Below are 25,835 nucleotides of genomic sequence, written 5' to 3' on the forward strand. Positions count from 1 at the left end.
TGTACGTGTGTGTGTGTGTGTGTGTGTGTGTGCATGCGCGGACGCGTGTGCGCGTGTGCGCACGCACACACGCATGCACGCACGGGCGCAGTGACGGTAACTAAGGTGCGTTAGCTTGAAGGTGTTGCGGACTCTTGTTTTGTTCCTCAGGTCTCCCTGCTGATTGGCGCACGTTAAAAAACCCCGGGTGGTCAAAATTAATCCGCAGCCCTCCACTACGGCGCGCCTCATCGCCTTCGTTGCGTCGGTGCGTTAAACTCTACAACCATCATCATCATCCCTGCTGACTGGGCGCTTGCAGCCTGCTAACTGCCATAACATAACTAAACCCTGTCGGAAAACCCCGCGTTTTCCAGCATTAGGAGAGCGATGAAATACGCCGGAAAGAACGGAATACACTGGAAAACGCCGAGCCGGACGACAGTAACGCGGGGACCGCATTTTCCAGCGTTAGGAGAGCGATGGAATACGCCGGAAAGAACGGAAAGCACTGGAAAACGCCGCGCTGGAAGACATCAACGCGGGGAGGTTGCTGGAAAGCATCGAATAACACGGGGACGTTGCCCTTGGAGACTGGGATTCAGACATGGCGAACGGGTCAGTACGTTCTCACGGCGCCGCTGCTTGGCTGGACACAGCAATGCCTCGCGCCGGTTACGTGGTCGACTGACTGTAATCCAGCGCCGCGATCGACGCAGGTGCTCCGAAACTTGGCGTTTGCGGCCCGTGCGGTGCCACAAAATCCCACTTTTTTAGCCTGCGCTTCGCGGAAACAATGCTCCGTACGAGCGACGATCATGTCGTTCAATTGCATTGCAAGCGTCTGTCATAATGAAAGTTTGTTGTATTGCTTCCATTAGCATTCCGGTCGTGTTTTTGAAAAACCTTCGATACAAATTTGCAGTTAACAACGCAACTTATCGCAGATCACGGTAATGTTGGAACATCTAAGCGCAGCCCGCTAACCAAATGGATAAATAAAGCCCTTCACAAATTCCTGGGGTTGTTTGAGTGAATTTCAATTGCATATATTGTACCTTGGACAACCTTTGATGAAAGAATCAGGCAATAAGGGTAGCCCGTTGGCAAAACGGACGCATAAAGGGCAAGCAAGACTTGCTTTTTGAGGACGTGGTGTAATTATTGCAGTTCACATTCTGACATGTATTTTTGGGTCTTTGAGAGCCCCATTGTCTCAATCTGCGTGCTGTTGTATTATTTTTTTAGCGAGCAAACTGTTTATTTTAACGCGAACCGTGTGTCCAATCAAGCTTAAATAGAGAAAATAAGATTTTAAAACCAGCTATCCAGTTGCCGCTACGGTGTTAAAAGAAAAAGAAATGGCGCCAGTGAACCCATTACAATACCAAGATGTGTTAAAAAAAACTCCCCCCACCACACCGAAGGGGATCGTGCGGAAATGCGAATGCATTGGGCGCACCGATGAGTGCGCTGCGGCAAGCAGTAACGGAGAGAGGCGTGCGCTCCACTGCATTTATATACATTTTCCGAGCGCAGCGAGCGGAGAGAGGGTACGCGGAGAGGAGAGAGAGACCCGCGCAACACGCCCGCCCCGCGCGCGAGCTCTCTCTCCCGCCGAGCTCTGCGATGCGAGCGCCCTCACACGCCCGAGCGCGCTCCTCCTCTCCACTCACTCTCCGCTACTCCGCCCGAGCTCCGCGATGCGAGCGCCCTCACACGCCCGAGCGCGCTGCTCCTTCTCTCCTTGCCCTCCGCTACTCCTGCCCGAGCTACCACCTGCTCCGGTTGCTAGGCGCACCACAGCTGTAGCTAGGGGCGAGGAGGAGCGCGGACAGATAACACCTGCGGGCGGGCGCCGACGGAGCACGACAACCGCCGACTAAGAAATGCATTCGATGCTCACAGAAGAGGGGGTAGTGTAGCGGTGTCTATTGTTACAGTGGCGACGCGGTCAATCCCGCTAATGGTAGCGCGAGACTGGACTGGACGAAGAGAAGGACGAAGGTCTCTTGCTGGTGCTCTTGCTGTAGCGGCGCGGGTCCGCCGCGCCGAGACGACGACGACGACGACGAAGGCAGAACTACGAGGCGCGCGCTCACGTGCGCTCGCGCTGGAGGAATGCAGGTGCACGCCGACGGAGCACGACAACCCCCGACTAAGAAATGCATTCGCATTTAAAAGAATAAGTGTAGAAAGAAAGAAAACGCCCGCCTTCGCTCCAGCAGGGAGGGCCGCTCGGAAGAAAGTCCGGGGATGCACCGTCACTGACGAAAACCTGTCGCGCGACAGCACTCGCGGGGCGGGGGAGCCCACAATACGGAGAATCGAGACGGGTGCGGAGGAGTGCGGCGCGGAACAATCTCTCGTGATCGGCCGGGGAGCACTTCGTTCCTCCCTGCTTGTCGTCTTTCGGTCAAAATTCGTATGTGGCTGCGTGGCTGAGTGGGCCGTCCACATTTCACACCGGTGCTGTGCCTAGTTGAAGTTACGCGTAACTTTTTTGTAAAAACGTGTATCTTATGTCTCCGGTAAGTGCCAGCAGCAACATCTGAAGCTACGAAAGCTGTGGTAGAAGCAAGAACAGTGGTCCGGATTCCAAGCACCTCGAAGTGACGACTCCTCTAGCGACGACACACCGTGGTGCTTGGGATTATTGCCACTTTGATGCGAGTGGATACGACGACTTTCGGAGGCAGCGTGATTTGGAATACGTGCGATGTGCTTCGACAATCGACTGAAAATGCAAAGACCCCTGCATGACTTGGGCAGGTATCGTGCGCGCGTACTCTTCGTGATAGTGCTGCACCACGGAGACGTGCGCTTTTCGTCACAGGATACCCTTCCAAGCCTTGCTCTACGAATGCATTGTCGACGGATCAAGGTTCACCAAGGCAAGGAATCCAGCTAAGGATTGACTTTCTATTTTAATTGTCACGTTTTGCTGTTAAAATAAAACAGACTCAAGAAATATGTGTTTACTTGTGTTTTAATGGCCCTAAAATTATAAGGAACGAATTTTCGAACGGTTACTGTCGATGCTCGTTTAATATTTTTTTTATCCGGGAGAATAAATTTGCTTTTATGAACAGATTTAGCGCTACTGACGGAACGCGATGATGAAACAATACATTCAGCAGGGCGAAATCAGCTGAAAAGTGCCCAAATGAGTCTAGCTAAATTTTGTAGCGCTACTTACGTTTCCCCGAAGGAAGGAATTCTGTATGTCTCGTTAACAGCCATGCGGGTTTGTAATTACACGGCTATTAACTAAAAAAGGCCTAGCGCGAGCACCGGCCACGCTATACGCTGGAGACGGCGTGGTCTCCCGCGTGTTCCTGCGTCACGTGCCAGCGCGCGCCGGATCCACGCGTTTCCGCGTCCGGCGTGTTCCAGCGCCCAGGGTCCGGCGCGCTCCAGCGTTTCCGCGTCCGGCGTATTTCAGCTTTAGGTAGTCCCATAATCAGGCACTCGCTGGAAGCGGAGCTCCAGCGCCGCTGGGTTTTCCGATAGGGAAGTGTTTTGAGAGCACAGCATTACGGGTGTCATCACCGCAACTCGGCTCCAAAAAATCAGAGGCATTTGAAGATCATCAGAAATGTGTGAACGTTTCGCTGTATCGGTTGTACAGCCGTTTGGGCTCACTTTTGTTTCGTCTACTCGGCCCTGCAGTAGCTGCACACTCTGTTGCAGGGCACTCATCAACGGTGAGAAGCGGCGATGAGACGCGCAAACACAGGTTCGAACGCCACCCCCCCCCCCCTTTTCCTGATGCTGCTACGAGCAGTGCCGCCCCTATAACCAGCCTGGACCCGCCGATCGTCTTCGTTGTGGCTCGCACCGGCGGTCACTGCCCAAAGCCATAGCACGTGGGAAGGCTCGCGTGTGGAAGGGCGGGGAAAAACAACACAGACGAGCGCTTCGCATGGCTTCGTTCGGTAACGCCGCCACCGAAGGCAGCTGTGTTTTCGCACTATCTCCACTCTGTGCTCTTCTGTATCCCTCGCTGTTGACGGAACGACGCGACTCTGTTGACCGAGCGACGTGCAAATTTTACCTACATGCCCCGTCACGCGATATACGAGGGCTTTCTTTCTGCAACGGGTCAACGTTCACAGGTGCGCAACGCGCAGGGCATGGCAATAATAAAAAAAGAAAGAATCATCGCCGGAAGAACCCGTATGCATGAATGGCTACTGAATGGACTGAAGTCCATGCGGCGACGGGCAACACAGGCGCGCAAAGGGCGATTCTCGGCCATCAGTGGAAGTTCCTCTGAGCTGCAGGGCAGCGACCACACAAAAATGAGCGTGAGCCATCGTCACGCGGTCGAACCGCATTGGAAGCTCCGTGGTTGTTGCAGCGGCAGGTCCAGCTCCCAAATCTCTCAATATAATAGCCGGAGTAGTGCATCAAAATTATGTAAATTACAATGCTAATCACTTTTAGGAATTGTTGAAAAGTTTCTAAATTACATCAGAAAATACTAGATTAGAGTAAGCGGCTACATTGCATTGCAGTATGCGGTTAGGTTACATTAATTGAGCACAGAACCCGCGTGCTTCAATACCCTAGAGCAAGAATATATGGGGCGCGAAATGGCCCATTGCGGCCAGCGCGTGGGCGAGCGACCAGAAAATGTCGCAATGAAGACCAAGGCGGACGGCAAAGCTTCGTAGCTGCGGCGGCGAAGGAGAGGGTAGCGGCACCTGATGGAGGCCGAAATTTATCCCGTGGCTGCGCATTTTCTTCACCTGCGGCAGATGCCGCTAGCTCAACCTATGACGAGCGCTTGTCACATTATCTGGCCGCGCTAGGAAGCCTCGTTTCACTTCCTGTCTTGTTATTGCTCCTTGTTCAATGTGCAGAAAGGTGGAAAACAGAGCATTGCTTTCCAGTGAAAACAGTCACGGTGTTCACATTCCCGGGTGCTTAAACTTCGTCTGATCTGATGGTACGGTTTTACGCACCGACGCAACGCAGGCGATCAGGCGCGCCGCAGTGGAGGGCTGCGGATTCGTTTTGGTCACCTGGGGATCTTTAACGTGCGTCGAAATCTCGAACACGCGGGCGTTTATGCTTTTCGTCTAAATCAGAAAACCGGCTGCCGTTGCCGGGAATCGAACCCGCGTCCTTGGGCTCATCAGCGCAACGCCTTAGCCACTAAGCCACCGCAGTGGGTCAGCTTAAGTCACGTCGAGCTTTCTGTTTGTGCTTTATGCTATTGTGTAGTTCCTTGTATGCCTACGGGAAGATTTTTCCTTCCCACAAAAATATTCTTTGTGAGGTACGTAACGCGTATTATACATTATTCTGAGTCCCATACACAAGTGTGCCTGTTTTTGCATTTTGAAAGCGTCAGCTTTGTTCTGATGGGGCCTTCTTGTTCTGAGCTTTCGGTGTGTTAATAGTGCAACAAGTTTAACTAGTCATTTTGAGATCACCCTTAGATGCGTGGAATAGCTGCCGTACTATTGGCTCAGGAGTGTTCCCTTTTTATAAATAGTGGGTAAAAAAGGGTGCCAAGCAGTACTGACACCAATTTTGGGGGTTTAGTATTATGACGCCGTTCATTTCCTTTGCCCAGTGGGGAATAGCATGCGTGAAAAATGAATGAACCGTGACGCGTAGAACGTACTTTAATTCGAGTTCATCTATCGCGGGCACAGAGCAGCGCGCGGAGCGGCGCGCAAGAGGTGAGCCCGAGCGGGACATCGCTCCAACTTGTGGAGACGAAAGCGACGCAGCCGAGTGTCCCCGACGTTTGGCAGAAACCAGTCGCGCCACTCCACTCGCGCGGTCCGGTGCGTTCACGAACTGATACACGTGGCGAGAGCTACAGGCATAACTGCTTCCCGAAAAGTCTCGCCAAAAACAAAGTTACACATGCGGGAAACGAGCCGATAATATATCTTCGAATCAAAACGGAAGTCGCCACCACGACTTTTATTTCAGAGACGCGACCGAATATCCGCCGCGATGGTAGGCCTAAACGCCTCCGGTCAGCTCGGCCGCTCAGCGCTGGTAGCTGGGCGGTCGAAACAACGCCTCCGCGGCCGCCGTAGTGATTGGACGTTGATTGATTGATTGATTGATTGATTCATTGATTGATTGATTGATTGATTGTAGGGTTTAACGCGCCGACGCAACGCAGGCGATGAGGCGCGCCGTAGTGGAGGTCTCCGGATTAATTTTGACCACCTGGGAATCTTTAACGTGCGCCGAAATATCGTACACACGGGCGTTTTTGCTTTTCGCCTCCATCAGAAGTGATCGGACGTACGCACAAAACGTTGAGGTCATGGCGTGGTTCCGGCATACGTGCCCTCCAGCTTGGAAGCGATGTAAACCGAAACTGACGATTTTTGGGTCGTTGTATGTAAATGACAATCGCTCGCGGAAGAGTTTAAAGTGGGGTTTCGTGTTTGCCAGGCCATTAAAGGATGCCATGCAGACAAAATACAAGTTTATTTTATTCGAAAAATTTCGTGTTTTATAGTGCCCTTACCGCTTGCCCGGCAGCCAATGATGCCGTATTCACTGACGAATTAATCACTTTACGTTACAATTTTGATTCTCCCGCCAAATCATGTGTTTTCGTGACATCTGCAATGAAGTCATGACGGCGCGTATTCAAACGAACTTCCACTGCGTCATTCGGCTCTACAGCCTTGCTTGCCGTCAAACCTCCCAGATGGCGCCAGCACGCTCACCCACGTAAGGCCACTCACCCACGGACCGTTGTCCGCCGTTGCTTTGCTTTTACACCTGGCTTGTTTTTGTTGCGGTAGAAAGTAATCGTTTCGTGAAACGTGGGGTATGCTTCACAAACAGGATCACGTAAGGCAAGGTGGCTTACGCCAATCGGCCAGTGTCGTATAAGACAACTCCAAAGTGGCGGACTGCAGTGCAGCTAAAACAAGCCTAGTGCGCCCAGTACCAACAGCACCGCGCATCGGTACTTCTATGTTTACGAGTATTTTCGTTTGCCTCTTCTTGTCATGTTCCTAACGGGCCGCCTGGAAAGGCGTCAGGATGGCGCCGCTTCTTTCTTTCTTTCCAGCATTGGTGCCAGGGAAGCTATCACGGGGCTAGGAAAGGAGCTGAGGGCAACAGGCGATGGGGTGCCTCTCATTGGCCGATGGCGTGGGTTAGCCGAGGCCACCAATGCTTATTTAGACAACGGTAGCTTTGAACAGGGGCCAACGTTGCCAAATATTTTAACGCTCTCGAGGCACATCGTGTCGCTCAACTTTTGTCAGCATGTGTTTCTTTGTCCGATTGTCATCGTTTGCATTTGATTTCAATATCGTGTAAAAACTTCCTTTCTTAGTGAGAATAAGTTTTCATCTGTCTATAAGTTCACGATGTCTGATAAGGGGGGGCAACGGGAGCTTATTGAAAAGGTGGGTGGGGGATACGGGCCCGATAAACTTAACCTGGCAGTCTGGAGTGGGAAGTACGAGTGGCGGGTAGGGGGGAAGAGTTTGGAGGGGGGAACACGTATTCGGTCCCCACCATTTCTGTGCTACGTTCGCATGGCGGCTCCGAGTATATTTTATAAATTCGTCCCAGCTTCCAATTATGCAAGGTGGTATATATCATTGTTACACATATGTCATCGTTATCATCGCTAAGTATCATCGCTAGCCTCTGGTGCAGAGCAAATAAACTCCACCAATGCTGATTTAGACAACGGTAGCCTTGAACAGGGGACCAAAGTTGCCAAATATTTTAGCGCTCTCGAGGCACATCGTGTCGCTCAACTTTCGTCAGCATGCGTGTCTTTCTCCGATTGTCATTGTTGGTATTTGATTTCAATATCGCGTAGAAACTTCCTTTCTTAGTAAGAATAAGTTTTCATCTGTCTTGCGAGGTCAAACCAAGCCTCGATGCACGCTGTAGGGAATAAATGTAGTAGTACCCGATGTTCCCTTTAGCCGTATCGGCTAGATCCAAGCAATAGCCTCAGTTACGGTTAACGCAATGTTTCATCATGCAATGTTGCATCATACCCAGTAGCTCTTCGCAACACGTGCTAGGCAAGTAGTCCTTCCGAGTGACTGATTGGTGAGCACTCTTTCTTCGACTTCAAAATTACTCCACTGACACCCTGTAGATGACCACTTCCATTCAATGGCATTATTGAAGCCGAAAAACGATCAGTGATCATTCTACGATTAACGTGGTCTTGTGTCCTGTTTAGTGTTCTTTTGCGCAAGAGGAGGAGACGGAGCAAATTTCCGGAGAAGGAGCGGGAACAAAAAAAGGAAAGAGCGGTCACCATGGTATAAAAGGCCAAAAATAATAAAATAATAAAAGGCCAAAAAATATAAAAGGCAAAAAAAATAAAATAAATAAAAATAAAATAAATAAATAAAAAAAATAAAAGGCCAAAAAACAGCCGCGTCTTCCGGTCGGTCAGCGCGCAAAGACACGCACCGCATGCCTTCCCTGGAAAAGACAGGGCTTGGTGACCGACGAAGGATGCTACAAAATAGAAAACGCAAACTGAACAGGTCTCCGCGACACTATACATGACGCGCTACGCAGAGAGCACCGCTCTTCCGAGAGGCTGCACCGAGAGGGGCTGCACGGGAAGTTGCAAAGTTATGTATCCCTCAAGTTGCGCTCCGACATGGAGGCCCGGAATTAACAATCATGGACTGCGGAACGGCATTCACTGCGGCGTCCTACGTTAAGGCAGCACGGATCACCGGACGACCACGGCGTATCCCCCTCAGACGAACGGACTAAAAAAGACAGTAGCCGATATTCTATGTACGTCCACGTTGAGCATAAAACGTGGTACGAAATACTCCATTATTCCACGTTCGCGTACAACACAGCTGCCCAGGAATCTATGCGGATGACTCCGTTCGAGCTTGTCTACGGTCCACAGCCAACGACGATGCTCGACGTCATTCTTCCACACGTAAACTACGAAGACGACGACCTCAACGTGGATGTCAAAGGATGCCTGCAGCATGCGTAGGAAGCCCGCCAGCTTGCTCGCGTACGTACTACGGACCACCAGATGGCGGATGCCGGATGCTACATCCTCCGACGCCTTGACGCGGAGGATGTTTGGACTCCTCTAAAAGGATGCGGACTGGGTGAGAAGCTCCTGCGACGGTACTTCGGGCCCTACAGAATCCAACGACGTGTTGGCCAACTTACCAACGAGGTTGTCCCCGACAGTGATTGCGGCACATCACGACGACGCACGCGGCCCGAAGTTCTCCACGTGGTTCGCCTGAAGCCTTACTACGCTAAATGACGGACCTCCTTTGTTTGTTTCGACTGTCGTGTTATTTTAGTATCGGGTCGATGCAGACTTAGAAGGGGGGGTAATGCCGAGAACCATGCGTTCTGTTTGTATACTTCTGTTTTGTTTTTACCATCCGGCGGCGCCCGGCTGTGCTATCAGTGTTTCAAGGAAAGTGCATATATCCTTTCCTTTCTTTTGAATGCCGCACGGGCTATCTTATTTTGATAGGGAGAGTGTTTCACCTTGGCGTCACTAGCCTGTTTTATTCTTCTTTGATCTACAGTGTTCTCGCTGTAATTCGACGTTTCGAGAAACAACCGCGCTGAAAGATACACTCCCTAGGCAACGCCGCGGTATTTGATTCGCCGACACATGCCAGCGCACGTGACTTTCTTGACTGCTGATTCGCCGCCTTTGTATTGTTTGAGTTGTCAGGGGAGCACAAGTTCGCTCCAATAAACTTGTTTTTCCTTAAAGACAGCTGCGTCGTCTTTGGCTTCGTTACAATATGACAATTAGCCCGCCAAGACGACTCTAAGAGTATCTCCAAGTTTCATTTAATTTCCATGATGACGTAGTTCGCAGTGAACTTGTAAATATTGGGAAATCGCTGATTACTGCGAATACTCGGGTTTCTACGGGAGGGAATTAAACGAAAATACCCGTGTTTGTGCACTACAGTGAAACTGGAGCTCTTCTCAGTTTTATTCAGCTAATGAGCTGGGAAATATGCTTAGCCGAAAATTACAAATAAACACGATTTGTTTCGTACACTCCTTGTTCGTCGCCCAGCTTCACTGGTCGTCCTTTTCCACAGAGTGGAATAACAGTGAATTTTGATTCATTCACCGTCGGATTTCGAATCATTAAATACCTCTACCCCATGTTAACCGATAGTAACGGCGTGACGACACCAGAGCCGCGATAGAACTGACGGTTACAGAGCTTTATGGTTTTATATTATTGTACACTCTACATTAGTATAGAACTCTATGCGGACGAGCCCATGCATGCATCATATGGCATACACACAATAGACTCTTCGGAGGCTGTGATTCTTAGCTGAGACGTAGAAGCTCAACCGACGGTCATCAATCAAGTTCCGGCAGCCGCCAGTTCCCAAGGGATACTGGGCGACTCGTACCAAGGGTTAAAAAAAACTTTAATTGTTCTTCCATGATGGAGGAAGCATTCCTTGTGGATAGTGAACGCTCCATTCTTAATTATTACGGGTTCCCTCTCTTCCTTCATGCCGCTCGCACTATGTCGTTCTCTTACGAGTCTAATTTTGTGCCGCTCTTATCAGCGCATCGGTCTGCAGAAACGCAATGTACCAGTTAAACCCGGCATTACAAGACGTTAGATGAATGGCCAATGTTGTACTTGAACGGCTTCATTTGGCTTAAATATGCAAGTACAAGAAGAAAATTCAAAATTGTCCTACGACTGGCGGAGAAAAGGCCCTGCGAAGAGAGACAAATCCGCCTCTTTCCCGATGCTACTGCGCATGCGCATGGCCCTGGCGGAGGAAGCCAGAAACAGTCTGGCAGCGGTCGGCCGGTCTGCTCCGCGGTGACCCGACTGCTGTCTGCTGTCGTAACTGAGCTCGTGTAGTGAAAACATGCTACCGGGTTTTGCCCCCACAGAGAAAACAAAATACAGTACGTTTTACAAATGCAACTGTCGGACAAACCATAACATCAAAGGTGAAATTTGTGTTTCTATCGACACACGCCAAACCCGAAACGGGAGAGAACAAATCAGGAGCTGTCCGCCACGCCACCATGTAGAAACGCCCCGTTCTGCGTCCCGTCGCAGTCACACCAGGCATTCACACCACCCGGGAACGACAACTTGCTGGCACGCCGAATCCCGAAATCGCCTTGTCATACCACTCCGACGACGATACAAACACACCGGACGAGCGAGACTATGACTGCAGGCTCGTTGACCAGGGCGGCCAGTCGGCCCCGGCAAAATTCGGGCCGTGATGAATGCGCCTCTATTTTGTAAGTTCGTAGTGCATAATAACCTTCGTAAGGTCAATGAAGCGCAAGTACCTTTATACTGGGTATGCGTTCCGTATTTCGTGGCTATAGCGACGCTTCTCTGACTTCGATTGCATATGCGTGCATGGCTGTCACGCTTGTAGAAAATGTAAGGCATGTTAAGTCCACACGAAGAGTTACTCAACTTAATCTAGGAAACGAAGAATAAAAACAAACAATGTTTTCATCGTAAAGCGCAAAACAAATGTACAAAGAGCACAATTTTTTCGACGGGTGGACTCGCGATCTGCTTGCAAGCTAAAATTTGCGATCGTCTTTCCTGGCCTAATAAGTAAAGCACGCAGTCTCTGTGTATCAAGTATTCGTGGGGGGTCAAGAGACTTTTAGCGGACAAGCGCTATTCAAATAATGATCAGTTTCTGTGCCAGAAATAGTATAAAAAACGTTTTCAGAGAGGTGCAAAACATAATATAAGCTAAGCTTCAGGTTTGTGCCCGCGGCCTTCGAGCACCGTCCGTGGCCGAGTGGTCGAGAGCGTCGGACATAGGGCACCGCTCGAATTCGGTGGTTCGAATCCTGTGGGGAAATATATATATTTTAAAATTTTTGTAACGGCATGCTTGCGGAAAGTGATGTATTTTTCGTTGTAATCTGCTTACAGCCCTTCAATGATGAGAAATGTATTGATCCAATGACGAGGAGCGTGCGATTTGAGTAGAAATGTAGTTCCTGAGCACCATTGTTTTTCGCCCATGATATTGCCGCTGTTTAAAAGGAATGAACCAATACCAACTTCCAAAACTGACAGTTCTTCTAAAGAAGAAAGTGTAATGGTGCGACTAGGATGAAGAACTACGGTTACGAATAGAAATGCACCACAAAAAGCAATTTTCTGAGATACGCTGGAACTTCGGTTGCTTTGGACTTCGCTTGCTTCGGTCAAAACGCTCACAAAAGTAACCTGCACATGCATTTATGCTCGTTATGATAAGAAACAGAGCAGAAAAAAAGAACAGCGGAATTGAGCAAATATGCAGCCACGTATAATTTTTGCCTTCGCTGAAATCTTCGTACCAGCACCAAGCAATGATTTTATGAAGGCCACATTTGGTGCGTGCGTTTATGCTGCTGTCTGACAGATGCCGATGTCCCCCTCCTCTCCCTCTTGAGAGCTGGAAAGAAAAAAAGAAACAAATGGCGTGAGACCACCGCTTCCACAGTCACCCTCCGGCACCGACACTTGCGGAACCGCTGCAAAGAGAAACTCCCACATTGAAAACGTACGTCTTCCAGCATAGTTATTCCTTTTGCAGCTTTAGGCTGCTTATAGAATTGACGTAAAACAAATAAACACCAGCAACGCATCCGTGATTCCGCTTCAGCTGCAGTGGCGGCCCGCTTGCACCCCTGCCAAATCGCTTCTCGGTGGTGCCACCAGAGGCCGCCACAGCGCAATGGAAAAAGGCGGATTCCAAAAACACTATACATGACAATACTGAGCCAGGATTCAGTCTAAACTCGGTCGCTGGAAGCACTGAATTTATAAACAGAAGCGGCAACGGTTTCAATGCCTCCCAGGCCTTTTCACACGGCACGAACAACGTACAGACACACAAGAACCCACTCTCGCGGTCTCATGAAAGCTGGCGCATTTTCAGTCTAAGAGAGGGGAAAACGAGAGATCTATGTTGGTAGCGTCGGCTCACAGATGCAAGTCTCAACATGATCCCCGGAGAACAGTTTGTGATTCACCGCACGCGTGGGCCCGCGCGGCGGACGCACTCGAGCTTGTCAATACATGTTGGAGGAGGCCGGCTTTACCGCATTACACCAAACTTGCAGCACGCGCGAACAGAGTGGCGGCGGGCTGATTGCAACAGCATATTTACCAGTTAGTTAGCTGAATGGAACTTAGAAGGACAAGAGTTTTGTTGTAGTGGATGAACCTGGAAATTCTGTTCCCCTAGAAGCCCAACCACTGATAGCAGACGGGGATTCCGTAACGTTTATAACTTCCCTGTGAACTGCTTAAACATGCAATGCAAATGATACTCGTAGACTCGCCTCATTGGCTAATCATTAGATCATTTGTTTTGGGATATGTTCTATAAAACAGCAGTTGCAGCTGTTTTCTATAACCTCCGTAGACAGCCACGTGGAAATAGCAGAGGGCAATTCTCTCAAGTTTACGAAATTACTGTGAACTAATTAGGAGAAGTGAATGAATCTCGGCGTAATGTTAGTCGTCGCAAAGGCGAATTGCAGGGTGATTATTTTTTTTCAAGGTACATTGCACTGAGAGCTACAGAGCATTCATTAGAAAGTTGGCTTTGCCGTCGACGCGACTTGCGTAGCCGCGCAGAGTTGTGGTCGGAACATCGCCTATAACAGCTCCGCTGCAAAACAAATGCGCAGTAGGACAATTTTCATCTAGAAGTAGACCAGTAGTACAAAGAAAGGGTTCATTTCAGCGTAGGGAACGATCGGAAAACGGCTTCAAACAAAAGAACATTCCGAGTCTTCTTATCCCAGGCTATCAGAAGTGCCGAGCAGCGTGATGGCGGGATCCCAACCGCATATCGGGAGGGCAGTAGCACGGCGAAGTGGCGTCACTAGGCAATGCAGTAGCAGCGAAGAGGCCGATAGCGCAGAAAGTGGCAAGTTGCTCTCCGTTCGCCGCCCGCGCAGCATCGCAGCTTTGCACAACGTGGGGGTGTTTATCGTCAAGGTCGCGCCCTAATCGCTTACTCAACTCTTCAAATTTAATCTTCGTCAGCGTGGCGCCATTGTCTGAGTTATCAGCAGCCACTTTTATCGAGCACGCTTCGTTACACCCACCCACAGACAAAGAATGCGGTATCTGGGGTACCGCCTTGGTGCTAAAAGACAACAGAAAACGATTGATTGTGGGGTTTAACACGCCGACGCTATACAAGCGATGAGGCGCGCCGTAGTGGAGGGTTCCGAATTAATTTTGACCACCTGGGGGTCGTTAACGTGCGCCGAAATCTCGAACACATAGGCGTTTCCGCTTTTTGCCTCCCTCATAAAAGCGGCCGCTGCGGCCGGGAAACGAACCCCCGCCCTTGGGCTCAGCAGCACAACGCCTTAGCCACTGAGGCACCGCGGCCGGTAAGACACCAGAAAATAATGGCTTGTTTAAAAGAGGTGGCGAAAACCAGAAGCGCCAGTGTAAGATTTTGTAGTCCTGCATTCAGTTAGGAAATTACAATTCACTCCGTGAAGGTGCATGACCAGAGGACCTGTACGTAGCCCCGTTGACCGCAGCGCAGTGCGAGGAGCGCACGAAATAAAACGTTTATTTGCAATTTACTATTGAGCCAGGTGGTTAGCTGTGTGTAACTTTGAAGGACGAGAGCTTCATTCTAGCGTACAAACACGGGGCTGCCCATTTCACTTTCGCAGACGCCCGTGTGCTGACCACAGACGGGAATTCCGTAACGTTTACAACTCCACTGTAAACCCTGAAAGAGATTTTTCCAATACATCGGTGTTCGCATTGGCGCATACATCAATGTTCTAGTAATCACCTCCTTCATGAATTTCGTTGAAGCGATGAGTACTAGTAGGGTTATTGCGAATGAAAACGCACATTTTCCTTCGCGGCGCCTTTCCCCCTCGTTTCGCCTTTATCCTCGCCCCGCGCCAGCGCTCCGCTCGCATATTCCTTCACATCATGCCCCCTTCTCTGTGACGTCTGCAACAACATCCGCTGGCGTGCATCTGCTACTGCAATAGTACAGTCGCAAGCATCGGTTTGGGGCGGGGCTGTGTCTTTTTGTGTTCCATTTGCGCCATTTTTAATTTATCATTCTGCTTATGAATCCCGCTCTCCGCTCACGGCTGGAAAAGCTGACAGAAGGAGTAAGGCGGCATTTTGACGCATGGAGACCCCTCCGAAAGATCGCACGAAAAGAGAACAACCAGTCAGAGGGACCGTTTAGACGTGCAGACGACATGCGTTAGTACGTATAATGGGAGCCTAAAATTTGTCACCGAATGACGAAAGAATCGCTTCAAAATTTGTTAGTGAGCACATACAACCGGTGTCAAAATAAGACGGGCACGCGAGCACGTGGAAATCTGACGTTGAACCGTGCCATCTGGCGTTCCACTTTCTCTGTCGAGACATCCATGTGCGTGTCCAACTACGCACGCGGCCCTGTATTTTCCACGCTTCAAGCGGCATAGCTCATCACATTCACCGTTTGGGGGACTAGGGCTGACTCTCTCTGCTCGCGCACTTCAGGTGAAGTGTGCGTGGCTCGCTCTGCCCCGATCCGACATCCTGCCCGTTTCGGTGGCGACCTTATGCAACGTGTATTGCATCACGTTACTATTGATTCTTTGCCTAAAACACGCAATTGGTTGTTAACTGAGAATGAGCCCACCCAAACGGAATAGGTGGGAAGAAGTAGTTCATTCAAATAAAGTGTAATAACAGGTTACCTTGCGCGCGTACCGAAACAAGCGCGGGAGGTGAAAATACGCGAGCAGAGATCGCCGCAGTGATAGGTCTCACATAAAAAGTACATAAAAAGAATAAATGCCGGTATTTTACACTAGCCCTTGGCGGGAAAATGACAGCACCGTAAAAATGAAGCCGACGTAAAAATGAGAAGGACCCCATGCGCCAAACGCTAAATGTGATCAGCTTTGCTGCCTGAAGCGAAGAAAAATACAGAACATCGAGAGTGGGTGGACGCGCACGCGCGCATCAATGTCTCGATACCGGAAGTGGGAAGTCGGATGGCGCGGCGATACATTTTTCCACGCGCTCGCGTGTCCCGGCTTCTTTTGCCGTATGGTGCGCATGGGTTCCGAAGCAACGGCAGTTCATATGTTGCTTAAATACGCCGCTCGTTCGGTCCAATGCCGAGCTTGGCGTGTCGTTTTGACGCCATGCAAGCGCGTACACAAGCAATGGTAGTCTTCCATTCCGTTATTCAGATCGGTGCTAAGCATTTAATACCCTAACAAAAAAAGCAGCCGAAGAGTTGCACGATACGGCGGTGAGGTCTTTTAGGGCATCGTGCTGTTAGGGCACCCGCCCGTTGGAGGGCGTCTTTAGTCCATTATTTGCCATGGCCTTGGCTGGTAGTCCAGGCACTCTTCCCCAGTATGCGCTGGGTGGAAGGGACCGGACATTTCAGGCAGGCCACCCACTGCATGTAAGAGGGTGAAAAAGGGGGGGGGGGGGATAGGCCTGGGATTTGTCCGCACTCCCGTGCTTGATGGTAGGGGGTGCCGGGTAAGCGACCGAAATTACAGGTGGACGGGTTTAGGGTTTAGGTAGATGGCATGAAGAAGGGTGCGATGAGAACAAGAGTACAGTCTTCGGAGGTTGGTGGCTTCCTGCTTGGGTAAATCTAGATGTGTAGCTAGGAATGTTCTCTTGCTTTTGCGGTAGTGGGCCAGAATATCTCTATATTTTGCTAGAGGTTCCGTCTTAGGAGCAGCAGGCGTCACCTGTCACTTGCATGGGCTGCCTCATTACCGGCGAGAGATGCGTGTCCAGGTACCCAGGCGATTTGTGTCTCGGATAGCTGAGCCTTGGTTTTGAAGATGCGGAGGGCTCCTCTTGAGATTATCCGGGTGCATAGGTTTCCTTTGAGACCCCCACACCAAAGTCGCGAAAATGTTATGTAGAGCTTGGGCTTTAGAACGCCCAAAATAAAGTACCTGCAGCGCAGAAACAGGCTTTGTGACAAGGAAGACATTACAGACCTACACACGTGTAAACACAATAAGTGGTCGCCCCAGCCATGCCTGCGATTCTCGCTTGACTTTTTTGAGTGACAATGACCAATGCGGCCCAGTGTTTCCATTTGGTGCTAAAGCACACATAAAAATAGAGCTGCAGCATTATCCCGAATAATGCCAACCAATCTGGTGGGTTCCCCGCACGGGGCACCTTGAGTATTCATGCGTACGGTATTGGCGACTTTCGTGGACCCCGAGCCCCCGAGCATAATTCACCGGTACGATGTGTTTATAGGGGGAGGGTAAGAAACCACAAACGGAGCACGAGGTCGCGGGTTCGATTCCCGGCCACGGCGGCCGCTTTTCAGATGGAGGCGAAAAGCAAAAACGCCCGTGTGTACGAGATTTCGGTGCACGTTAAAGATCCCCAGGTGGTCAAAATTAATCCGGAGCCCTCCACTACGGCGCGCCTCATCGCCTGCGTTGCGTCGGCGCGTTAAACCCTACAATCAATCAAATCAATCAAAACTGTTAACAACAACGCGCAAACGCGTGTCTTTCGATACGTGCAGCGCAGCCTGCTGATAGCCACCGTCGTGGCCAGCGAGATTAGGTGACGGCGCTGCGGCGGCTTGCATGCGAAAGGTATTGCCGATGCTTCCTTGTTTTGGGGGGAGAGATTCGGCACCAAAAGGCCCTCACCCCGACCGCCGCCAACGCCTACATTAAACATTATCTGACGCTGATAAACAGCGCAGTCTCGTTTTCGCCTTTGGTATGTTTCCTACATTCCCCTTTTTTATATTGAAACCATGCCAAAGGCTATGACAAGACTGCACTGGTTATCAGCGTAAGATAACGTATAATATAGGCTTTGGCGGCGGTCGTGGTGAGGGACTTTCGGCGTCGGACCTTGCCCACCAAAACACGGAAGCATCGGCAGTAGCTTTCGCATGCCAAGCCGCCGCAGCGCCGTCAGCTAATCTCGCTAGTCACGCCGGTGGCTATCAGCAGGCTGCGCTGCGCGTATCGAAAGCCAGGCGTTCGCGCGGTGTTGTTGACAGTGTTGACCTCTGTACATCGTCAACAGATAAGACTGACTTGCAGAGATCTAGTATGCATTGCTCACCTTGCTCGTAGGTTTCGCACTCCTCAGGCGGCGGCCGCTTCTTTAATGGAGGCGAAAAGCAAAAAGGCCTGTATGTATGAGATTTCGGCGCACGTTAAAGATCCCCAGGTGGTCGAAATTAATCCGGAGCCCTCCACTACGGCGCGCCTCATCGCCTGTGTTGGGTCGGCGCGTTAAACCCTACAATCAATCAATCAATCAATCGCACTCCCCAGTGTCTTCTATACCGGAGAAAACCAAGTTGCATCGCCTAGTTCGGTTTTCTAAATCATCTAGTTTGCTCTCCAGAAACTGGAGTTTGGACTGTTGCAACTGAATTGTTTTAGTGCACTCCTGTGCACCAGTCTGCAGCTCCTGAATTTTGCGAATTTGTTCCTCTAGGTTAATTAGGCGTTCCTTTGCGGCCTGCATAGCAAAGCAACCGTGTTTTCTACCTCATATGAATCAATTGCTGACAGTTTTGTTTTAATTTCGTTATGGCCTGTAATCAAATTTTCCAGAGCAGTCCCCATCGGCCCTGGGTTAAGTTCAATGTCACCGCAAACAAACAGCAACAAGAGATAGAATTCTGCGGTGGCTCAGTGGCTAAGGAGCTGTGCTGCTGAGCACGAGGACGCGGGTTCGATTCCCGGACGCGGCAGCCGCTTTTCTGATGGAGGCGAAAAGTAAAAACGCCGGTGTGTACGAGATTTCGGTGCACGTTAAAGATCCCCAGGTGGTAAAAATTAATCCGGAGCCCTCCACTACGGCGCGCCTCGTTGCCTGCGTTGCATCGGCGCGTTAAACCCTACAATCACTCAATTAGAATGCTGCGCGACGTAACAACACAAAGCGATGTTTTCTGCAGCGCACATGTTTATGGGAGCATGAATGAGAACAGGCACTTGCAAAAAGCCAGCGGTGTCGAACCGGCAGTGTAAATAGCCCTGTCTTGCTAAAAACAGAATAATGACTAACCTGAGTGATAATCAACGCGTGCGTGAGCGACGCTGCCATTATTCCGGTTCCACGCACCGGTGGTGTGCACTGTAGACGCCCTCGTTTGCAGCCCAAGGTTCGCTGACTGCTAGCGGGCAAAATCCGAGTTCATCTTGGTCGCAGGAACCACCGCCGACATCGGACGCAGTCTTCTCGGATCGCAGGGAAAAAATAGACCTGCCGATGGCCGATGACCACCCGCATGTCCCGCGCAGTGGCTTGTCAGATGCGCCGAGGTAGGAGGCACCACTGCTGAATACCTGCTTGATATTCAACACATGCGTGAGCAATTCGTTCAATATTATTTAATATATTAACAACGGTATGCTCCCTTTACACCAATCCTGACTTCCAGCTTTCTAGCTCTGATTTTGAGGGGCTGATAGATCTGAACCTTCAATCCTTATAGGCGAACTGAACGCGCATAATTTGGGGCGCTTCCCACACCGATGCCCGGTGTCAAATTTGTGACATCATAGGGAGCATGCATATACAAAAAGAAAAAGCCTACACATCATACTTTAAGGACACAACACATGCTCACATCTTGACTTGGCTATTGGATCGGAAGTACTCTTTACATCTCTTGAATGGGACATGGACACTCATCTATAAGGTAGTGACCACTTCCCTACCTCACTAACATACATAAGCAAAGGCCCTAATAGTTCATCCTCCAATAATAAGTTCAATGAGGCAAAAGCGATCTGGAATACATTCACAGAAACATCCAAACTACACCACACATCCATAAAACACCTACACTTTCAAGAAGCTACCCAACCACTCACAGCGCACATCCTCGACGCCGCCGAACAGTCCATTCCCCAGGCCTCCATTCCTCCGCACAACCCAACGAGGCCATGGTGGAATGAGGGCTGTAGGCGAGTGCGAGAGACGCAGAGCAAGGCACGGGGTGTCCTTCGTAGGTAGCCCACGTCGGATAATCTAATTGCTTTCAAAAGAGCAAAGGATTTGGGAAATCGCATGGGCCCTGAGGCTAAACGAGATAGTTGGCGCTCCTTCATAACATCCATGAATTCATACAGACACACGCAAAGTATGGAAAAGAATACGTAAATTTAAAAGATAACATACACATAGCCTTCCCCTGGTCAGCACAACAGGGGGCGCACTCGAAGACCAGGCTAACACACTTGCACAACACTTTCAACACGTGCGTAGCTCTGCACACTACACAAACACTTTTCTGAAACATAAAACGTCCTGTGAAAAGAAGTCCCTACGTGACAACTAATCACAGACTTCTTACAACTCCCTGTTTTCACTACATGAGCTGAGTGCTGCTCTGAGCTCCAGGCCCAGACAACATTACATATACAATGATACAACACCTACACGCAGACACCCTTTTAAAACTCCTCCACCTATACAGCAAGATATGGCTTTCGGGGCACCTTCCAAAGTCTTTGAGGGAGGCTATAGTTTTAGCTTTCCCGAAAGAGGGGAGGGCCCTTCCTCACGCGCTCGCTATCTACCAATGCCTTGACCAAGCCTGTGCAAGCTTCTCGAGAAGATGATAAACCGCAGGCTCGTGTACGCTCTTAAATACACTGGTCTTCTCGAGAGCTGCCAGGAAAGATTGAGGGCGGGGTGCTTCATAAACGATCAACCTGTTGCATTCGAATCCTACATAAAAGATGCCTTCATTCACAAAGAGTTCTGTATTGCAATCTTCTTTGATATGGCAAGGGCCTCCGACACATCTTCCGATATGGCATCTTAAGGGACCTGATGTCATTTGGTGTTTCGGGCAACATGTTTAACACCCTTTCTAGCTGCATGTCTGAACGAACTTCCGTGTAGGAATTGGTAGTGCATTTTCAATGTATATGTTCAGAAAACGGCGGGCCTGGAGGTGTTGTTTTGAGCTGCACACTCTGTATACTCAAGATGAACTCTCTCCGGAAGGCATTGCCACCAACCATTACCTGTTCAGTTCATGTAGATTATGTTCAGATATCTTTTAAATCAAGTAATATGTCAATCTGTGAACGTCAAGTCCAGCTGGGCGTGAAAAAACTTGCTGCCTGGGCGGACCCAAACGGCTTTAAACTGAACCCTGAAAAAAGTACTTGCGTTGTGTGCACCCGTGTGTGCGGGATCCATCTGGACCCTGATATTAATATAAACGGCGTGTGAATTCCTGGCAAGCAGGAGCAGATTTTTAGGCCTAATATTCGATAACAAACTAACATTTGTTCCACATCTGAAACAGCTTACGTAAGAACACCTTAAAAAAGTGAACATCCTTAAGTTCCTCTCTAACCAATCCTACGGTGCAGGCAACCCGCTCCCCTTGCGACTTTATATTGCATTTGTAGGATCTCGCTTGGATTACGGCAGTGTCGTGTATGAGTTGGCAACGAAAAAGGCACTAAAAAGGCCTGACCCGGTGCTGAATTTGGAGCTTCGCGTTGACTGTGGCGCTTTTCGCACTAGCCCTGTTGAAAGTCTCTATGCTGAGTGTCGTAAATGGTCCCTATATCAACAGAGGATGTACAATGACTTTTTGTATGCCTCAAAAACCATGTCGGTGACAAATCATCCTTATGTCGAGCATTCATGAATCATCCTCACAGCAACTCTTTTTAAACTGTCCACCTGTTTCTATGCCGTTCCCTCTCAGAGGGAGAGGAGAAGCTTCTGAGCTAGCAGTGTTGTTTTGAGACATCCACGAGACACCCATCATTGGTTTTATTGCCTCATAGAAACTCCGGGCTGTTTGTTGTGACCTGTCCTTTGTCAATTTACCAAAAATGGGGCACCAAGAGTAGCTATTATGCAGCATTTCCTCTGCCTGCAGGAGAAGTACCAGTGTGCAGAGTTTACTGCGACGCATCAACAATAGCTAAGGCTGTGTCTTGTAGTGCGAACGGACCGAACTTTATCAGGTGTAAAAGAATGAACTCCCACAACAGCAGTTTTACGGCTGAAGCACGCGGCATTTTACTTGTTTTGCATCACATGGTCCAACATAAACTTTTAAAGCCCATAGTGTATACGGATTCTCTTAGCACTGTACGCGCACTTTCGTCCAAAAAACGTTAAAGAATTATGTAATCAATCTTGTTTTTAAGGCCCTTATGTCCGCTTACGCCTCAGATCTCGAGATAAAATTATGCTGGGTTCGTGGCCACTGTGGGGTCGTCGGGAATGAGGTTGCCGATGAAATGGCTGCCGGTGCTGCACTACAAGGCACAGTTGATATAACAGTACCGTACACTGACATGAAGCCACACATTAGACAACAGCTTCGTAAAACATGACAAGCAGACTGGAGTGAACAGATAGACAACAAGTTGCACGTAATAATTATAATAATAATAATAATTTTATTTGCAAAGTCAGTGTGCCCACCCAGTGGCGTGCACGGCTAAGCAGAAAGGTAGAGACCCTTATGCAGGTGCGCCTGCTAGCCCGCCACTGAGTGGGTAGAGGGAGCGTAAAACGCGTTGAAACCACACTTGGGACCGTACACCACTGACACGCGCAACAGATACACAGACGTTGCCCTTGCTAGGTTACGGATAGGGCACACGCATGTCACACTTGCGTGTCGGCTCAAGAGGTCTTCAAGACCTCTGTGTAGCAGGTGTGGAGAGGCCCTATCCGTAGTTCACATACTCATTCAATCTAAGGCATTTGACAAAACACGATGCAAACAATTCCTAGAACTTTACAGACTACACATCCCACTGCACCCAGCGTTTTTCCTGTCTGGCGATCCCATGTTCTCTGTCAAGCATATTTTTAAATATTTAGCAAAAATAAAATTTTTAGACTTAATTTCATATCACGCATAAACACAACCTGGCCTTCTACGCCAACCTTCCTCGTTATCTTTTACTGATTTTACTTTCTTGTTGATTGTTGAATGATTCTTTTGTTTACATCTTCACCCGTCATACGTCATACGTAACTACTGTTTTGGCGCTCTTTAGTCCAGTTGGCATTGCGCCATTAACCTCCAACCATCAATCAATCAATCAACCAAATCTGGAGGGTTTTGTTCCCCATTCACCAGACCAAAATGCCTTTGTATCCTTCACATTCACAGCCACTCCAGACACATCACAAAACTGCTTGGTGAATTTCAGAGCTTCTTAAACGCTTCTTTTATAAGCACAAAAATACGCAATGTCAGCCGCGTAAGCAAGGATCCAAACTTGGCATGATAACGAGAAAAAACCCCCGTACGTTTTGCCTCTGCTGGATACTAAGGCACAGAGGTTCCAGGTACAAACCAAGCAACAAGGGTGGAAGTGGGCACCCCTGAGTAACAGACGACTTAATCGGAATCAGATGGGAAAGGAAAAAGTTGTAGAATAGTGCGTGCCGTCTTACACCTTTACGTAGTTGAACGTGCGCACGAGTAGGTGCAGACTAGCCCCCATGACCTTTATTCTAGGCAAGCTGTGTCATGTTCCAGTCTGCCTGATGACGTAATTCACTCCGTAAGACGCAGAAACGAAATCGAAGAGACGCAAATACGATGTAGCAGAATAAATGCTGGTCGAAGTAATTTGTGCCAAAATTATCATCATCACCATCATCATAACAACATCTTATTTAAATTCACTGCAGGAGGAAGGCCAGAAAGCGAATAAACAGACAATTATTGTGTAGCAGTCAAAAATCGTTAATAAATTTCGCGAGGCATTCGCAGTAGAAGAAGACTTGAGTGTCCCAAATTTAGCCAGACGGAAAACAAGCGCTAAATAAAAACACGGGACGAGGCGTGGACGGAGTGGATGGGACACAGGACGTGTTCCGTCCACTCCTCGTCCTGTGTTTTTATTTAGCGCTTGTTTTCCGTCTGACGATGAACCAATCCGCCCAAACCTTTTCCCTTCCAAATTTAGCCTCCCAGGCTGCCGGCTCTCGGTACTATATTTTCAAGAAGGTGAGCCTCCACAATCTCTTATCGAACGGGGGCTCACCATTTTTCACAATACTGCAGGTTTCAGCAAAGAAAAGTCAGGCACGTATCGCTTGTATCCGTGCCTATTCAGGGCATCGTATGTCAATACAGATATGATGTTAAGTCGACAACGCAGCGCACCTGCTGGCGAGCCTGTTGCGTTATTATTTAACGGAAAAATTGGGTGGTACCCCCCCCCCCCCTTAATTGGGAAGTTCATTCGCTAACTTTATGAGTGAACTTTGCTTAGCATATTTTGTACGCTACATTTTCTAGGCTTGTAAACATATCTCGCTGTGCCAGACACCTGTAAGGTTTGAAAAGGAGCAAAAATTATCTATTGTACTGCAACCTTCAAAGAAAAATTGTGTTTACCATAAGAAACCTGGCTTACAACACTGTAACCGCGGTAGACACGGTGCGCAGTACCTAGTAACCTAGTGGGACGTTTAATATTCACTGCCATGTCTTCAATTACGATGAGCGCCTTAAATCGCCTGCTCGAAAGCGTTATTTACGAAATCTGCCTTCAGTGTCACTAAAATTGCACATTCACAGCGTGCATACACACTCTCAGGGTAGTAGCCACACTGGCAAAGCGAGGCTGTCGCCGCCTATACAGGCAATTCTCGCGGCGAATTGCGTTGCGGCTGTCACGAACCGTGCAGACGCGCCCTCTCTTCGGTCCACCGTTAGAGGCTTCGCGACACAGAATACTGATTGCGCTCTTTTAACAGGGATGCTACGTGCGTATGCCTAACCCGCCCAGTTTGCATTCCGGTTAAGCCGCTTTACTTAGCACCGCTTCTATGCTCGTCCTCGCCACCCCTGACGCCTCCTTCACAAGTTTTATACATCTCGCCACCACCGATGCTTCCTTCATAATTTGCGTCATCGGGTGATAACGGCGGTAGCGCAGTTATCAGCAGTTGCAATGTTAACTCGCGATGGGAGGGACGCATATCGTATACGCTCGGAGAAAGAAATGCGGAAAATGAAATTCAACTTCTGTGGGCTTAATGCGCGGAAGCTACACGTGGGGTATGAGGCCCACCGTAGTAGTGGAGGGCTCCAGATCAATATTGACCACCTCTCCACCCAAAGGCGTTTTCGCTTTTCGCCTCCATTTTTAAAGGCCTCCGTGGGTTCAACAGCGCGAAGTCTTATCCACCGTGACGGCTAAGAGCGGGAACTAAGTCGGCGCGCACAGAAGCGCGAAATGGTGCAAACATATAAGAAAGCACCAGAAAGCCGCTGCTACAGAACGGGCACCGCCGCAGTTGATATCTTTCCCTGATGAAGAACTGCTTGCCTGCTTGGAACGCCGACATGCGCCACTCTTGTTCAGGGAAAGGGGCTCCTGGTGTGACGCTTTGGCCGGTGAGTTTCACACCTAAGCATGCGCACATCACCGGTTGTCTGGTATGCCCGCACGAGTGGATGGGGGAGGACGCGCAGCCAGGGTTCATGCGCTCTTTGATGTCCGTTGTGCTCGTGGGAGAATTCAACGTGGTCGTCTCAGGGCCTCCGTTGTCGAGCAATTCGGCTGATTCATTGATTGTCAGGTTTAACACGCCGACGCAACGCAGGCGACGAGGCGCGCTGTAGTGGAGGGCTCCGGAATAATTTCGACCACCTGGGGATCTCGGAATCTCGTACACACGGCCGTTTTTGCTTTTCGCCTTCATCAGAACAGCGGCCGCCGCGGCCGCGAATCGAACCCGCGTCCTCGTGCTCAGCAGCACAACGCCTTAGCCACTGAGCTAGCGCGGAGGGTTTCGAGCAATTCGGGGTGGTGCG

General features: G+C 49.6%; 1 long non-coding RNA gene across 1 annotated transcript in view; it reads left to right on the forward strand.

Moving 5' to 3' along the window:
• The window catches only part of LOC144156308 (uncharacterized), a 149,944-nt gene extending 130,577 nt beyond the window's left edge, over window positions 1-19,367 (forward strand). Inside the window, exon 3 of the long non-coding RNA XR_013319739.1 lies at window positions 19,214-19,367. This is a non-coding gene — a long non-coding RNA (uncharacterized LOC144156308). The remainder of the gene's footprint in view (window positions 1-19,213) is intronic.
• The last annotated feature ends 6,468 nt before the right edge of the window (window positions 19,368-25,835 follow it).

The sequence above is a fragment of the Haemaphysalis longicornis genome, unplaced genomic scaffold (genome assembly GCF_048455015.1).
Source record: "Haemaphysalis longicornis isolate Haplotype H1 unplaced genomic scaffold, Haemaphysalis longicornis Haplotype H1 scaffold_1, whole genome shotgun sequence".
In the NCBI taxonomy this organism is placed as follows: Eukaryota; Metazoa; Arthropoda; class Arachnida; order Ixodida; family Ixodidae; genus Haemaphysalis; species Haemaphysalis longicornis.